The sequence below is a fragment of the Myotis myotis genome, unplaced genomic scaffold (genome assembly GCF_014108235.1).
Source record: "Myotis myotis isolate mMyoMyo1 unplaced genomic scaffold, mMyoMyo1.p scaffold_m19_p_2, whole genome shotgun sequence".
Classification (NCBI taxonomy): domain Eukaryota; kingdom Metazoa; phylum Chordata; class Mammalia; order Chiroptera; family Vespertilionidae; genus Myotis; species Myotis myotis.
The window spans coordinates 11,592,278-11,609,767 of record NW_023416324.1 but is presented as its reverse complement, the minus strand read 5'-3'; the positions used below and the strand labels follow the sequence as shown (position 1 = coordinate 11,609,767).

The 17,490-nt window shown below is 47.9% G+C and overlaps 1 pseudogene; it reads left to right on the top strand.

Moving 5' to 3' along the window:
* The first annotated feature begins 9,691 nt into the window (after positions 1-9,691).
* Positions 9,692-10,159, top strand: LOC118677448 (annotated as a pseudogene).
* The last annotated feature ends 7,331 nt before the right edge of the window (positions 10,160-17,490 follow it).

Genomic DNA, 17,490 nt, shown 5'->3' with positions numbered 1-17,490 from the left:
CCAACTGCTGGGGGACCAGGATAGCTGTGTTGGTGATTAAAGGCTAAATGTTGCCCACAGCAAAAAAAAAAAAAAAAAGAGCAAATCTCGTGAAGTTAAGTGTGCCTCTGTGCTGGTATTAAAATGCCCTTAATTTCTGGAAAGATGGAGCAGGTTTGCTGGGAGTTGTGGCTTTTTAATACCTTTATGTGGTAATTCTACGTCAGTACCTGTGTCTTTTGACACTGTGCAGGTGTGTGAAAGCCCAAGTCTGGGAACTACTGCCTTAAAAGACACTCAAAGGGAGGATGATGGGAAGAGAGAGCCACGCCCAGGAGTCCATTCCCCAGCACCTGCATGTTCATAACCAGTCAGCAAAGCCAAAGCCAACATTTGCCTGTGGGAGTGAGTTTCTGAGAAGCCATTTGTTCGCTTACAATTGTTTCTCTAGCATGTCCTTCCTGTGCTTATCTGCTCCTGGAAACCTAGATTTGGGACAAAGGAGGGAAAGGGTGAGGTGAGGTGAGGCTCTGCAAAGCAGGAGAGGCAGAGGCAGGGGCAGGGGTGACGGGCTGGGCTGGCGCCCTGGGCACTGGGTTGCCCTCTTTCAACGGGAGACTGCTGGGTGGCTCAGAGTCCTGTCCAGCTGCTTCCGTGCTTTGTGAACCAGGGCAGGTTGCTTCGCCTCACGGAGCCTCCACTTTCTCACCCATTTAAATAACATCCCTTCCCAGTGTCAGGTAGTTTCCGCTCTTCTGTTCACATTTCAGGCTCAGTTTTCTCAGCTGTGAAATGGGCATGAAAACCATGGCATGAGAGTGAAGGTTAACACTTAGCACAGTGCCTGGCACATAGTAAGTGCTCAAATGCTAGCTACTACTGGCCATTAGCTTTTACTACAGACCTACAGTCCCTTGTCTGCATTCTGAAATTCATAAAGCTCTGAAAACTCACTGTGTTTTTCTAACTTTACCACCTAAACTCATTTGATGGCAAAGCCTGATCTGAGCTGATGCCAAGCTATTTATAGTCTACATGGGACAGCTCACCGTTTGTGAATATATGAATGTAGGGATTACTGGGCGTGGCCCCCGAACATGCACCATATCATCTTTCTAAAATCTGAAAAATTCTGAATTTGGAATCACCTCTGGCCCCAAGAGTTTTCAGTCGAGAACTTTGAGCTTGAAGTGGGGAAATATGATAGAGGCATAAACTGATATGACTGGGGTCCAATCCAAGGCTTGCCGGGTGCAAGGAGTGGGGGAGACCCTGGGTGCTGCAGGAGCCTTAGCGGTGAGAGAGGAGGAGGACCTCCTGGAAGGGGTCTTAGTTACAAGAGAAACCAACTCTGGCTGATTTAAGCAGCAAAGGAACTTGATACAAGGGTATTAGGTTCATTCCAGGGTATTGGGAGGTGGGAGAAGAAACAGGCTCAGAGGCCTCAGGGCGAAGACGCCACCAAAATTACCCATAGGACTGGTCAGGTAAGAACAGCAAAGCCCCAAAGCCAATCCTGACCCACACTGGCACCAGATGAGGGAGGCCACTTCCAGACCAGCTGCTCTGTCCCTGCTTCAGATTCAAAGTCTGCAGTGGGAATGTCTGATTGGCAGACCCAAGGTCACATGACCATGTCCAGTCTACAAGGAAAGCTGGGAAAACAAACATCTGTAGATTTTTGCTTTTAAAGGGGGAGGCAGTTCTGCCTGCTGCCATGACTCCAAAGGAAGGGATTTCTCTAGAATAGGAACAAAGGTTCAGTTGTCAGGCAGCAAAAACAAACAAGAACAGGCAAAGGCTTAATAGCCACTGCTTACCAGAGAGGCATTGATCCTACCTGAGCCTTAATTAAGGGATGATCAGATTCAGGCTGGAAGGGGTTGGCGAATAAATTCAGAAAGAGCCTGGAGGCTTTGCCTAGAAATAAATGATAAAGACCAACCCAGAAACACAAGGAGGCAGCACCCAGAGTGTCCTGAAGAAGGAAGAAAAGCTAAGAATTCTTATAGTAAAAGGTACATTCTTGGGGAGAATCAGTCCTGCATTCTTAGCCTCTGCATTGGTCCAAGATGGCGATCCTCTAGGTGACCAGAGGTCTGGATGCCTGAACATTCTTTCCTCAGTCCTTCAGGTGTAACCAGAGGGTTATCTGGAAGTTTGATGTATCTCCAGGCATTGGCACAGACTGAGCAGTTCAGATGTTTAAGTTCCCAGGCTAGTTAAAACAAGAATAGCATTGTTTCCACATACCTCAACCTACGTTTAGTAATTTAGCAGCTTGACGATAGTGATTCCATTTTATTTTTTTCACTCTATTCCTTGGGGTGAGGTAGGGTGGAGGAGTTCAGCCCAAGACAAGGGCCTACATGTCTAGCTAGAGTGTGCTTACTAAATGACAGTCACAGAGCTAAACACTTTATTCTCCTTTAATCTTCAAAACTATAGGCAGCAGGGGAGCTATTATTAGCAGCATTTTTCAGACGAGGAACCTGAGGATCAAAAAGGTTAGGTCAATTTGCCCAAGATCATACAGCAAGGAGGTGGCAGAGTTAAGATCTGAATGCAGATAATCGGATACCTGGCCTGTAATCTGAACACTAAACAGGAAATAGGTATTGATTGCTTTACACCTGCCAGTTGATAATGGCTGCTTGGAGTCCTATGTTGAGAAGGACTCTGAGGTTGTCTCTGGTATATAATATAAGAAGGGTTATTATCAATTGGAGATGTCTTCTTAACAAATTTGACCTGAAGACTCAAAATATACATACTTACAAGTGAATGTAACATGTATCAAAATTGACCATGTATTAGCCCATAAAAAAGATTCAACACATTTTAAAAGGTTGAAATTATTTAGGCTGTGTTCTCTAGCCACAAAGGAACTAAACTATAAATTGAAAAATAGAAAATCCTCAGCTGCCTGGAAATTGAACATTACAGTGGTCAAAGAAAAAATCAAAATGGGTATCAGAAAATATTGAAAGTGAATGATAATGAAGATAGTAAAACTTGTGAGATGCAGCCAATGCAGTTCTCAGAGGAAAATCTGTAGCCTTCAAATGCATATATTAGAAAAGGACAAAGCATCCATCTGAAGAAGCTGAAAAAGAGCAGTAAATTCAACTCAATACTAAAAGTTGGTTCTTTGAAAAAATTAATTAGTTTGAGTAAGTCAAATCTAACATAGGCAAGGTATTGGGACTTATTCCTGGAACCCTATACCTTTTATGTGGTATATGCTCATAAAAGTATTAGCTAAATTGAATTTGGACAAGAGCAGAGAGACACTGAATGTTTAAGGGATGATGAGTAATTCAGTTAGGTTGGAGTTAAAATACTGTAAGGGAGATGAATTACTCAGGATTCTGTTGTAAATGACAGAAGACCAAATCCAAATGGCTTAAGCAAATAAAACAGTTTATTTGTTTGCATAATTGAAAAGTCCAGGGGGAATTCTGGCTTCAGGAACAGTTGGCTCTAGGTGTTCAAATGGTGCTGCAGGAATGGCTCTTTATGTGTTTGTTTTTATTTCTCCTCTTCTCTCTGTATTCATGCAATTCTTGGGCAGGCTCTCCAGCCTAGGCTGAGGGTCTTATGGTGATGGAAGAAGGACAAGAGAACAAACACAAGGACATCTCCAACATCTACATGCCTCACTTGTTAACACACTATTGGTCAAAGGAAGTTGTATGACCAAGCCCAAAGTCTGGGGGTGGGGAAATTCTCTCTGCCCATCCTGAGGCTGGGGCAAAGAGAGCGAGCATCAAGTTGGAATGATTATTCAATCTACCCAGATACTAACTCAGTATTGAGCTTTCTGGGTCTTAGAGCATATGCATGCTTCATTTCACCTGCAGACTATTAGACTGTTCTCCAGAGCGGCTGCACTTGCCACCCGTAATTCACAAGGCTGGGTGTCCCCATACATTCTCACCAATGCTCAGAATTGTCCAACTCTCATTTTTGCCAGCCTGATGGATGTGAAATGGCATCGCAATGCTGTGTCTCTGATGACGTTTGCATCTAAGCATCTCTTCACATCTTGTTAGTCGTTTGGGTTCCCCTTCTGTGAGTTGCCTGCTCATGTCCTTTGCTCATTTTCTCTGTTCTGGTTCCTGTTCTTGTTGATTTGCAGGAGTTCCATGTATAGTCTAGATATTAATCCCCTGCAGCTTTAGGTATTTAAAACATCTTTTACAAATCAGTTTTCCATCTGTTAATTTTGTTTATAGGCTCTTTTACTGAACGGAATTCTTTGATGTAATTAAACCCAGCAATTCAATTTGTCTCGTTGCTAATGGAGTTTACTTTGATCCCTTGATTAAGGTGGTATGGTTTTGCCATTGTAAAGTTACACTTTTCCCCCTTGTAATTAAATGTATTTTGCACAATGGTTCTTTAAAATTATATAAATATTCTATTTTCATCAAACTTTCAATTTATTCATGTATTTATTTATAGTAATATGGACGCATGGTTTTTTATTTCATTTAATCTGCTGCTATTATTTATTTTGCTCTCAAATTGACTCATTTTTTACTAGAGGGAGCGTTTCCAGGTTGGACATGATCTTTTGACATGTCCCCATCATTCTTTGAGCGATTACTTGTTTTCTCTTATAACAACATGATTTAGGCTCATTTCTACTTTTTCCCCCCAATCCTAGAATCAGCCATTCATTCAAGGAGATCTGGTTCTTTTTAGTGGAGACCGGTATTTAGAAACCAGGATCTGAGTACTAGGTGTGCTCATTGCTGCTGGAGTATCACTGCCCCCCACCCCCGCCACCCCCCACCCCCCCACACCCCGGCCCAGGCCCTCTCAGTGGACAAGCTGAGAAATATATGTCACTCCTTTTACCCAGCTTGGGCCCCAACACCCCACCCAGCCTGCCCCTCTGCACAGATGTCATTTTGTTGTACCCCATCTAATGGCTTTAGGACTAAATTTTTTGGTAAGGGCAAAGAAGAAAAAGGCAGAGGAAGCTAATTTCCTAGAATGAATATATATATATTTTAATCCTCACCCAAGGATATTTTTCCATTGATTTTTAGGGAGAGTGGAGAGAGAGGGAAAGACAGAGAGAAATATCGATGTGAGAGAAACACATTGATTGGTTGCCTCCTGCACGCGCCCTGACCAGGGCCCTGGGCCGTGGAGGATTCTGCAGCCGAGGTACATGCCCTTGACCAGAATCAAAACTGGGATCCTTCAGTCCGCAGGCTAATGCTCTAGCCACTGAGCAAAACTGGCTAGGGCTATTTTTATATTTTTAAAAAATATTTTTTATATTTTCCAAATGGTTACAGGAAATATGGGGAAATGCTACTATTTTTATAGGTAGGTCTTTTATCTGATAATTATTGCATGGGTTTTCTGTATTGGTAACTATAGTCTGCAGGTAAAGACAGTTTTACCTCTTCCAATCCTATGCTTCTTTTGCTTTTCTTTGTAATGTCACCTAGAACCCCAAGGCCAAGTTAAATAGTGGCTGTGATATTGGGCAGCTTTTTCTTATCTTAGAGGCATCATTTTGCCCATTAAGAATTTATTTGCTCTAAGTTTTTAGCATATAATGTTTACAAAATTTTTTTAAAATATATTTTATTGATTTTTTACAGAGAGGAAGGGAGAGGAATAGAGAGTTAGAAACATCGATGAGAGAGAAACATCAATCAGCTGCGTCCTGCACACACACACACACACACACACACACCCACTGGGGATGTGCCCACAACCAAGGTACATGCCCTTGACTGGAATCGAACCTGGGACCCTTCAGTCTGGAGGCTGATGCTCTATCCACTGAGCCAAACCGGTTAGGGCTATTTACAAAATTTTGTAAGTTATTTTTCTATTCCTAGTTAAGAATATTCTGCCGAAACCGGTTTGGCTCAGTGGATAGAGGGTCAGCTTGCGGACTGAAGGGTCCCAGGTTCGATTCCGGTCAGGGGCATGTACCTGGGTTGCGGGCACATCCCCAGGAGGAGATGTGCAGGAGGCAGCTGATCGATGTTTCTCTCTCATGGATGTTTCTAGCTCTCTATCTCTCTCCCTTCCTCTCTGTAGAATATCAATAAAATATATTTAAAAAAGAAAAAAAATATAATATTAAAAAAAAAAGAATATTCTAAAGACTTAAAATCATCAATAATTGCTGAGTTTATCAAAAGCTTTTTATGTGTGTGTCCCTACAATGAAATAATCATGTGATTTTTTTTTTCCCTCCTTGAGTCTGTTAATGTAAAAAAACCATTGAAACCTGTAAAGAATTTTTGTGAGTTTATTTGAGCCAAACTGTCGACATATGCCGGGAAGCAGAACCTCAACGAATTGAGATAGTGCTCCGGAGAATGGCAGGGTTACATCCGTATTTATACATGAAATTCATTGGTGACACATTTAAGGAGGTGGGATTAAGCGAAGTGGGGGAAACCTCTGTGATAGGATAAAAAGTAAAATGATGGACACATACTTAGGTGGGTGCAGGAACAATTAACATGATAAATGAAAGAATCTGCTGCATCTGTCCTGGGCTTAGCACACCTGGTTGTGCCCCAGAGGCTCCAGATACAGGGAAATCACAAGTTACCCAGACATCCCAAGGACATGTTATCATAGATGCAAAAAGACAGATAGGCTCAGTTACAGTAAAGGTTGACCTTTTCAGTGAAGATATCGGCTTAGGACGTAACTGCCCACCATAACTGCTTTTAGTTAAGGTTTAATTTCAGACCATCCTTTGTGGTTACTTTAGGTCTCCGAGTCTGCAAAACTGCCATGCAGGCCTCTCCTGAGCTTGTCAGGTCAGCATGTGGCCCCTTTCGTCCACAAGTCTATTACCACGAAAAACTTAATGGATGAAATTTTTGAGGTTAATTCTCCTTTCTTATCTGTGATAAACTCCATTTGGCCATGATTAAAAACAAGCATAGGATTCAGGAGCCAATACTTTATTTAGGATTTTCATCTTCATTGTTCATCGGGGAAATGAGCCTATAATTTTCTTTTCTTGTCTTACTTATTTTTCCAATTTTGAAAGTAAGATGCGGCCACCTCATACAATGTGTTAAGCAGTCCCCAGCTCCGTTTGTTTCTGATCCTTTGGAGTTGAGACTTTGTGTTGTAAATGTTTCCCTCCACGTCCGGCGTGGTTCAGGGTTCAGGATCTGGAAGAGGAGCCGCGCACAAACGAAAGAGAAGAGACAAGAGATAATTTGGAAATATTGGGGGACCAGGCGGGTAAGTCCAACTCAAGAGGAAGGACTTCCACTGGTGCTCAGGCCGCACCAACCTTTTATTGGTTTGGGATCCACCCATAGCCCTTAGGCAGGCAATTTCCAGTAACAGGCAGACTAGCCCATCAGCAAGGATTTACATAATAATAAATGGGGAAGTTGCTTCGGCTTCCATTGTCTGGACTAACAATGGGTGCACAGCCCTGACCTTTGCCAGGGCTTCAAGGGTCACCAGCCTTCTGGGTTCTCTGTCTACACTTCTCTGCCAGTGAAGACAATAGGTGGTTTCCCACACTTTGGTGCCCAGACACAGAGATGGCACAGAGAGTGAGTGACGTGTTCTGTCCCGAAAAGATCCCCCTTGGAGATGTGTTCCGCTTCTGCCCGGTTATCACACTCCACGCTGCCCACCAGGAAAAAGAACCCGGGCGTCTCGGGTTCAAGTCCTTGCTTTGCCACAAGGCTTCCCTCGCTGACTGTGTGCTCTGGTTTCCTCCTGTAACACGGGGGCGAATGGAACTGTTCTGTTCCCCGCGATCGAGGCCGTTGTCATTCTCAGACACCCTCCTGGGGCTTAGGCCCAGCTTCAGGGCACAGGTGGGACCTGGTGAAGAAGGGCAATACTGGCCGGAGCCCCGTCCACACAGGCTGCCAGGGCCTGGCTGGTCACCCCAGCCTTGACCATGCTTGCAGGCTCGTGCGGATGGATCGCCATGTCTGAGGGAACAGGCTCTGGGTGAGGTGCCCACGGAGACAACAGCAGGGAAGGGAAGGGGCCTGGAGAGGGGAGGAGGGGATGCTGCCATGCCACCTGCTGGCAGGAGAGTCAAGCCTGGTGGGCACCAGCCCTACCCCAGCTCCTTGGCCCTCCAGAGGCCTCATCCGGACAGAGGAGGGCTTAAGGTCGGTGGGGTCAGCTCAGCCTGCTCCGGCTGCTGGGGACACTCAGAGGCTGCATCCGGGGCCCTAACTCTCCTAGAGGCTTGCTGGGTCCTCCCCTCCCCCCCCCCCTTTCCTGGGGCCCCTCTACCCTGCTTCTCTGCCCCAGCTCCCTGGCTGCCAACTCTGCTTCTTAACTTCCAGCCTGCAAAGCCCTACTCCCCACTCCTCATTGCCCAACCACAATCCCAGCCTGAACTCTGCCCTTTCAGACTCAGCCCAATTCCCTCTCCCTCTCCCAGAACCCCCTCAGCAAGGCTCACTCTTCAGCTGAGCTCTTCATCTCGTTCTCCCCAGAACCCTCTGGTCACCCAGCACAGTTCCCCTTTGGGTCCAGGGAAACAGCTAGTATTGATCTATTTCCCTCTGTCTCATCCAGGCTGCTCTCCTCTCTGCCCACAAAGCGGTCCTGACTATTTCCAGAGACACCCCAGGAGTCCTCCCCAGCTTGCTCCCCACCCCGCCTGAGCTGGGGCACCCCACCCACTCCTAACCCTATTCCCCACCCAACTGGGGCTCCCCCTCCAGCCCACCGCCTTGCTCTCCTGGGTACCAAACCTGAGGGCTTGCACCACGTCCTTGCCTGCAAGGTCGTGCTGCCCCCTGATGGTCAATCTGCTATAAAACCTGAATGGCTTCCCAGGCAAACGCAGTGGACATTGTTCAGGCTGGGGACACTTGCTCTCAGCAGCACCTAATGCCCATGGCCACCCCTCCTTCTGGAAACACTCCCTCGGGTGTATTTCTGGCTTCTGGCTCTCCTCCCGGCTCTCGGCCTCCCCTCACTCGTGGATGGCCCGTTGTAATTTATCTGTCCATTAAACGCTGGCACCCAACACTTCCTCCCGGATCCTCTTCTCCCTCCATCTCATTCTCTCTCGCTGGGGGATCTCACCCACACCCACACAGATGCTGATGACTCCCAGGTGTGTACCTGTAGCCCAGGGTATCACCACCAGAGGCAGCTGGCATTCAGCGATGTGGGGAGACATTTGTGGTTGTCACAAGAGAGGGCTGCTACTGACACCTAGTGGAGAGAGGCCTGGGCTGCTGCTAAACATCCCACGATGCACAAGGCAGGTCCCCACAACACAGAATCCCAGCCTCAAGTGTCTCTGATGTCAAGGTTCAGGGCCTCATTCTCGCCCAGCTTCTCCCTGAGCCCCAGGTGGGTACATCCAACTGTTTGTACCACATCTCCACGTGGGTCTCTCAGACATCCCTCAAGCTCAACCAGTCCCAGTCCAACACGTGATCTCCCCACCTGATCCTCTACCTCAGTCCGCCTCAGCTGCACCCTGCTGCCTGAGCCACAACCTGGGAGTCCCCCGGGACACCCCCCCTCCCTCTCCCCTTCTCCCTCCCTCAATATCCGTCCATCACCAGGGACTACCCATTTCCTCTCCTCAGCGTCTTTCTAACACCCGACTGCAGGTGCCATCATCTCTGGCCTAGGCTTTCATAAAAACGTCCTGTCTGGCTCTCTTCCGGTCCCTGGCGTTTTGGGAGCCACGGGCTTCGGTGCAGAGATGGGCAAGTCCAAGAACCACATCATGCACAACCAGTGGTGAAAATGGCACAGAAACGGCATCAAGAAACCCTGGTCACAAAGATATGAATCTCTTAAGGGGGTAGACCCCAAATTCCTAAGGAACATGCGCTGTGCCAAGAAGCACAACAAGAAGGGCCCGAAGAAGATGCAGGCCAGCAACGCCAAGGCCATGAGCGCAGGCGCTGAGGCCATCAAGGCCCTGGTCAAGCCCAAGGAGCCCAGGCCCAATATCCCAAAGGGCGGCAGCCACAAACTCAGTCGACCTCCCTACATCGCTCACCCCAAGCTTGGGAAACGTGCTCGTGCCCGCATCGCCAAGGGGCTCAGGCTCTGCCGGCCAAAGGCCAAGGCCAAGGCGGAAACCAAGCCCCAGGCTGCGGGTGCGGGTGCGGCTGCAGCTCAGGCTCCCAAAGGTGCCCAGGCCACCACGAAGGCCCCACAGTAGAGGCCTCTGTCTGCCGAAGTGAGGACGGAAGGACTGGTGGGGCCCCTGGGCTGCTGTCTGCGTGGCACTGGTGCCCTCCTGTGCTGTTTGTACAAACAAACCTGCGGCAGGGAAAAAAAGGTGTCCTGTCTGGTCTCCCAGTATTGTCTCTGGGTCCCCCCCACCCCTGCTAATCTTTTCACCTCACAGCAGCCAGAGTGGGCCCCATCCAAACGCAGATCTGATTGGGACATCTTGTTTGAAACACGGGTGGCTCCCCACTGCTCTCGGGATCAAGACCCAAACCTCACACAGCCTGCAAGGCCCTTCTGGTCCCGCACCCCCCTGCACTCCAGCCACTATGGCCCTATTTCTGTTTCTTCGATTCCTTCCCGCCCCAGAGCCTTTGCACATGCGGTTCCCTCTTCTTCCTGCCTCTGCCTCACCCAGTTCGATCTTTTCATCTTAGATCTCATGTCAGAGGTCACCTCCTCAGGGAGACCCTACATGACCCCGGAGTCTGGGTCAAATTCCATGATTAACCCTCTCAAAGAGAGAGTCTCTCTCCTGCAGGAAACTTAGTTCGGCTTGTAATTTCCTTACTCGTCCATGCGATGCCTGAGGAATGTCTGTCTCTCTACTTGACTAAGTCCCCACTGAGCAGGAACACATTTGTGCTGCAGGCCAGGCACCTAGAGAGGTCAATACAATATTCAAAGAACAGAATGAGTAAAACCCTATCTTCCCATCTGGCCACACAACGAATTGCCTGGAGAAGCATCGGAGTCATGACCTATTCTGCCCCCGCCCCCACCCCCGAAAGGCATTGCTCTCATTCCTTTCATCCCTGCTTGTTGTGAAAAAGCAGAAAACACAAGCAAAAAGAGGAAAAAACAATCCTACTGCACATACCATTATGCAAACTCCTCTTCACCTTGAACAATAGGACGCGGGTCAGCACAGCGTTTAGGTAATATTGTTTCTCCCGTAAAACCTCCCATTCTGTGCAAAGGGCATCGCTCCTTTCTCAGTGGACCTGCTGCCTCAGACGCCTGGGACGCTCTTTAAAGGAAGGCTTTCAGGCTCCACACCCAGGAGGTTCTGACGTGGGAAGACTTGTGTGGATCCCAGGGATTGCTCCTTTTTAAACTTCCCCTGGAGATTCTGATGGGCCTGCTGGGGTTAACAACCACCGATGGAACCAAATCCTCTTTTCTGGCCACAAGGGAGCATCAGCATTTGGTTACTTCGGGTTGTGCGGCAATGTGCGCCCTATGCCTGCCTTAGCAAATGTCCTCTGTTTCAGATAGAGGGTGGCCTCCCACATGGGTAGGCGCGCTGGGTCAGGCTGCCAATGGCTTTGAGTTTTTAGCCCCCTGGCCCCAGTTGGAGCCCCTCTCCTGAGCTAAGTCAATATGGACTTGACCTGGAAGTGAGGAGGCACAGGGGCTGGAGAAGCATGAGTTTCATCTCTCTGTGCCCTTTTGAATGGTTTGATTTGGGGATGACTGGCATGTATTACTTTGGCAATTTAAAAAAAAAAAAAAAAAGAGCTAATAGGGTTCTTTGGAAATGTCAACTGGGCTTTCAGCCAGATCTCATTTTCCGATCTCCAGACCCTGCTCTCCAGCTGCTTACTTGCCATTCCCTCCTCGGTGGTTGAACAGACGTCGCAAAACTAACCCGCATGAAAAGTCACAGACCCAGCTCTCTTCTCCCCTCTCAAGGCTGCTTGCCCCGCCTTGTCCAGCTCAGTCCATGGCCCCTCTGTTCAGCCAGCTGCTGGGAACTGAAGCAGGGACCCCAGCGCCCTCTCCTCACCCCCCAGCCATCTCCCCAAGTCCCACGATTCTGTCTACATTCCAGTTGGGAATGGTCCACTTCTCTCCGTCCCCCGACCACCATCGCTCCCCTGGATGTCTGCATCTCACCCCAAACAAGCCATTCTCCCTGCAGCAGCCACAGTGGTCTTCCAAGACCTAAGTTAGACCAAGACTCAACCCAACTCAGGACACTGATAACTCCCTGTTATACACTGGATGGAATCCAAATCTTAAAGGAAGCCCAGCAGCCCATAGGTCCGTCCCGCCCACCTCTGCCACCTCACCCCCTCTGGGCTCGGACAGCCCTGGCTCCTTGTGACTCCATGAACAGACCTTCACCTAAATGCCTTCACCCGTGTCTGGAACATTCTTCTCACCAAGCCTCACTTCCCCTTGCTCTCGCCGTGGATGCCCTTTTCCGGAGGGGGCTCCCTGGACCTAACCTAGGGTAGAGGCCCCTCCATCCCCTCTCCCAGCAGCTCGTCCTTCTTCATAAACCTCAGCTGCCCTTTGTAAGGATACGTTTGGGTACGGGATGGCCGGCTGGTGATGGCTTCGCTCATGGGTCATTAGCTCCCCGAGAGTAGAGACAGATGTGGCTGTTTATTCCCTGTGAACCCAGCACAACCCAGCACCTGACACACAGTAGGTGCTCAGTTCCTAGTCACTAAAGGGGGTCAAAGGAGCAGACAAGAAAGACCAGCAAGTCAGTGCGGCTCTGGGCTGTCACCCAGGCCCGCGGACCCTGGTAAAGTGCTCCCTCATCATCCTGAGCTGCCCATCATCTGAACTCACCATAACTCTGAAAGGAGAGGGACTTTCTCCTCATGTCACAGGTGGTCCTCAGAGGTCATGTGACTTACCCAAAGTCACAGGGTTAGAGAGTACTCTGGATCCACACCCTGGCTTCTCCGTCTGTTCTTCCTACTACACATTTTTATTAAGCGCCTACTAAGTGCCAGGCTCAGTGCCGGCAGCTGGGGAAGTGAATGAACCGAAGGACACATCCCTGCCCTCCTGGTGCCCACATCATTGTGCAAGGAGGCAGGAAACAACACAGAGAAGAGCCCAGTTATAACTATGAACTCTGATGGCCTCAGAAGCTTAGCAACGGGTCCCAGGCATCCTCCCTGGCATTCCGTCTCCAGGCAACCGGCAGTTTCTTCTGCCCCAAGGCCTCCCCAGCTGGCTAATGCCTGCCCTTCTCCCAAGCTCTCAGCCTCCACCACGTTCCCAAGTGTTCACTTCACCACTAGGGGGCAGTCGTGCTCCGTCTGAGGTTTCTACCAGCCCGGCTTGGGCCTGGGCTTCCAGACCATGAGACGGGAAGGGGAGAGAAGCAGAAAGAGGGGAAGGGAAGTGCCTCTGGCTCACCTGCTCTGGACGCAGGGAAGAGTTTCTCCATGCTTTTCTCCATTGTCTTCCTCCTCCTTTATTTCCTCATTCACTCCTCCACCCCGTTTCTTGCCGGGAGCCGGTCCATGCTTGCTGTTTCAAGGGACCTGGCATATATGGCATACTGTTCTTAATATGTTTGCTCACCTTCTTGGCACTATGTGTTTTAACCAAGGTCTCTGAGAAAGGTTGTTTCCCCAGGTAGGGATTTTCCCCTGAAGTTAGGGAGGGAATAAAACCTCTTAACTAAGTGCCAGGCGGGTAATTAATCACTTTAACTACGAACAATCATGCTTAAGCCACATAATCTTTACTCCCTGGAATGGAGATAAGAAACGCCCTAACCTTTGTAATAGAGATTGATAGGATTGAATCAACTGGTATAAATACAGATGTAACAAGACAGCAAGACTCAGAGCTTAGAACACAGAACGAAGAAGACGGAACCTAGGCACAGAACCTACACAGAACGTTCTCTAGAGACAAGAGAACCTGACTAGAACCTGGTAACTGAACCTGGCTGGAGAACCTGGACAGAACCTGGCTGGAGAACCTAGCAAGACAACATGGATACAGAACCTGGCTGGAGATCCTGAGCAGAACCTCTCTGGAAATCCAGACCAGAACTTGGCTGGAGATCCTGGCTGGAGATCCTGGCTAGGCTGCTGGTCAACTGAACACTGTCTCCGTGTCCTTCCTTCTTCGCCGACTCCATCCACACCTTTGGGGACCCCTGGACCTGCTGGGGTTGGACTCCGGCAGTTTCTCTTCCTCCTTAACCTACACAACCACCACTTCCTGTCTCTACAGATCAGCAGCTCCCAACCTTCTCTGGCCACGCCCCACCTAAGTGTCTCTAAAATCCTGATGCGCCCCCCCCCCACACACACACACACATATAATTCTTATTATTCAAAAAGTGAACTCCTATCCACGTGGTGGGAGCCTAACAGGCCATTAACTTGGTCTAAACAAGCTTCCAAAGGACATGGCATCCATGAAAGAAAAAAGAAAAGAACCAAAGGACAGTTGAACTACTGAGGAAGAAACCACTAAGAAATTGCTAAATAATAATAATAATAATATGAAGCAATATGAAAAAATAGCAAATAAGGTTCCAAAACATATAATAGAGAACTGAAATGCATAAATATGTCACAATATATATATTTATATACTGTATATGAGGCCCCTAGGACCATAAAAAATGCAAAAAATTCACTGTTAATAACTCATTCTCAAATTGTCCCCCTTGCAAAACAAATTGCCCCCCTGAGGGGCGTGTGCCCCATGCTGGGAACCACTGCTATAGCTTTACCTAGTCTGTAAGTTTCACAGACCATGCAGTCTTCTGTAACTGGCTTCTTCCAGGACTCACCCATGTTGTAGCATCTGTCAGTACTTCCTTTCTGTTGCTGACTAATATTCCATTGTATGGATAGACCACACTTTGTTTATTCATTAATCAGTGGATGGACATTTGGGTTTTTCCTACTGTTTGGCTACTATGAAAGATGCTGGTCTGAACATTTGTGTACAAGTTTTTTTAACTGAGATATAATGTACATATCATAAAATTCACCCTTTTAAAAATATAGTTCAGCCCGGCTGGCATAGCTCAGTGGTTGAGCATTGACCTATGAACCAAGAGGTCATGTTTGCCGGCTCTATCCCCAGTGGGGGCGTGCAGGAGGCAGCCGATTGATAATTCTCTCTCATCATTGATGTTTCCATCTCTCTCTCTCTTCCTCTCTGTTGGGAGCCATTAGAGATATTGGCTTAGACAAAGCCATCTTAAGAACTATAAGTTTCTGGTTCCTCCAGAAACTTCTAATTACCAGAAACCACCTGTGTCTTGCAATTTGTCCAGCAGTTAAAAGATAAACTACCCTCACACAGCCGCTAAATCACACATCTCCGCTGATAAGCACACAGCCATCCGGAGCCTGCTAAATCACACATCTCTGCTGATAAGCACAGCCATCCGGAGCCTAATAAATCTCTAGTAATAGGTTACTGCCCATAGACCCCTTTACCCACCCCCCATCCCTAAAACAGTATATATCCTGCCGCTGTAAGAATAAAATTTGAGGCTTGATCAGAACACTGTCTTGCCTCCATTCTTTCGTGTCCCTTGTTTGTCTCATTCTCCTAGGGTGTCTCTTCGTTCCCCCATTGTTGTCCCGCGGGTTGGGGCAGTCTGGCGCCCAACGTGGCGACTTGGGGACCCCCTTTTAAAAATATAGTTCAGCCCGGCTGGCATAGCTCAGTGGTTGAGCATTGACCTATGAACCAAGAGGTCACGGTTGCCGGCTCTATCCCCAGTGGGGGCGTGCAGGAGGCAGTCAATTGATAATTCTCTCTCATCATTGATGTTTCCATCTCTCTCTCTCTTCCTCTCCCTTCCTCTCTGAAATCAATAAAAATATATTTAATAAAAATACAATTCAATGGTTCTTAGTATATTCACAAAATTGTGCAACCATCGCCACTAATTCCAGAACATTTCATTGTCCCAAAAAAGACTCTGTGCTCATTAGCGGTCACTCCCCATTCCCCGCCTCCCACCAGCCCCTAGAAACCACTAATCTACTTTCTGTCTCTATGTGTTTATTCTGAACCTTTCATATAAATAAAGCATTTGATATGTGGTCTTTTGTGTCTGGCTCCTTTTATTTAGTATATGTTTTTAAGGTTTGTCCATGGTATGACACATCATTGCTTCATTCCTTTTTGTTGATGAATAATATTGCATTGCAACCATGTGCTATTTGTATATTTGTCAGCTGGTAGACATTGGGTTGTTTTCACTTTGGGGTAATTATGATTAGTGCTGCTATGAACAGGCATGAACAATGTGTTGTGTGGGCATATGTTTTCATTTCTCTTGCATATGTCCCTAGGAGTGGAGTTGCTGGGTCATATGGTAACTGTGTTTAATTTTTTTTTGAGGAACTAGCAAATAGAAGTGCACCATTTTACACCCCCATCAAAGTATAAAAGTTCTAATTTCTCCACATCCTCTCCTTTCTTATTATAGCCATTCTAATGGGTGTAAATGTTATTTTATTGTTCACTCAATAAACTTGCTAAGGGCCTACTGTGTACCAGGCCCTGTTCTAGGTGCTGGAGACATAGCGGTGAGCAAGATAGAGATGGCCCTGCTCTCATGGGGGCTCAAGATCTACTACAGATTTAGATGTGGAAGGAGTAATGGCCACATTGACAGACAAGTTCAGGAAGTGGTAAGTGTGCTGAAGACTTGAAGCAGAATAAAGGGAGGGCGGGGGGGCAGCGGTGGTGTCTCTGCATCATCCAGGAGTCGGGAAAAGGCCCTTCTGGGAAGGTGACATTTGTGATGAGACTTAGCAGGTAAGAAGGAGCCACCTGCTCAGCCTTGGAGGACAGGCATCCCAAGTACAGGGAGTGTGGCTGGAGCTAAGTGAGCAAAGGGGGCAGGAGATGAGAGGTGGTGGCAGAAGTGCGTGGAAGTCCATCACTCAGCTTTGAAGGCTACCACGGAATCAGTAAAAATATTTTTTCTTTTAAATCGCGCCTTGCACTCACAGGGCTTGTAAGGCTGTGCCGGTTGTTGTTTCCTGGTTGCGATTTGCTTTCACTTGGAGCCTCTACACTGCTGAGCGGCTGACTCAGCCTGCCCACTTCTTTTCCCATCTGGGTCCGGGGAGACCTGCCCCGGGAGCACACAGAGTGTCTCTTGGCCTCCCTTGCTCTGGGCACGCCCACCCGCTGTTTTAAGGATCTTCATGGACCCCAGCCTTCTTACTTGGGGAGGCTCTGCTCGCCCCGTGTCAAACAGATTAAAATGTACCCACACCCCACATCAAAGATGAACTTTTTGCAGTAAAAAGGGATTTATTTGTATAACTCTGCAATTGAAGAGATTTCGGTGAATAGGGTTGTGTGGTTGTTGTTTTGGTGGTTGTTGTTGTTACTTTAGAATCCTAAAGGTTCCTTTTTCAGGTCTGAAACATTTCCTAGGCCCTTCGAACTCTCCCAGGCCCAAGGGCTGAGCTCCTGGCCCCGGAAAATAAATCAGCCGAGCTGAGCCTGCTTCTCTCTTTCTCCATCAGCCCGAGACGATGAAAGTGGGGCAGTCGGCGCCAACCTGAC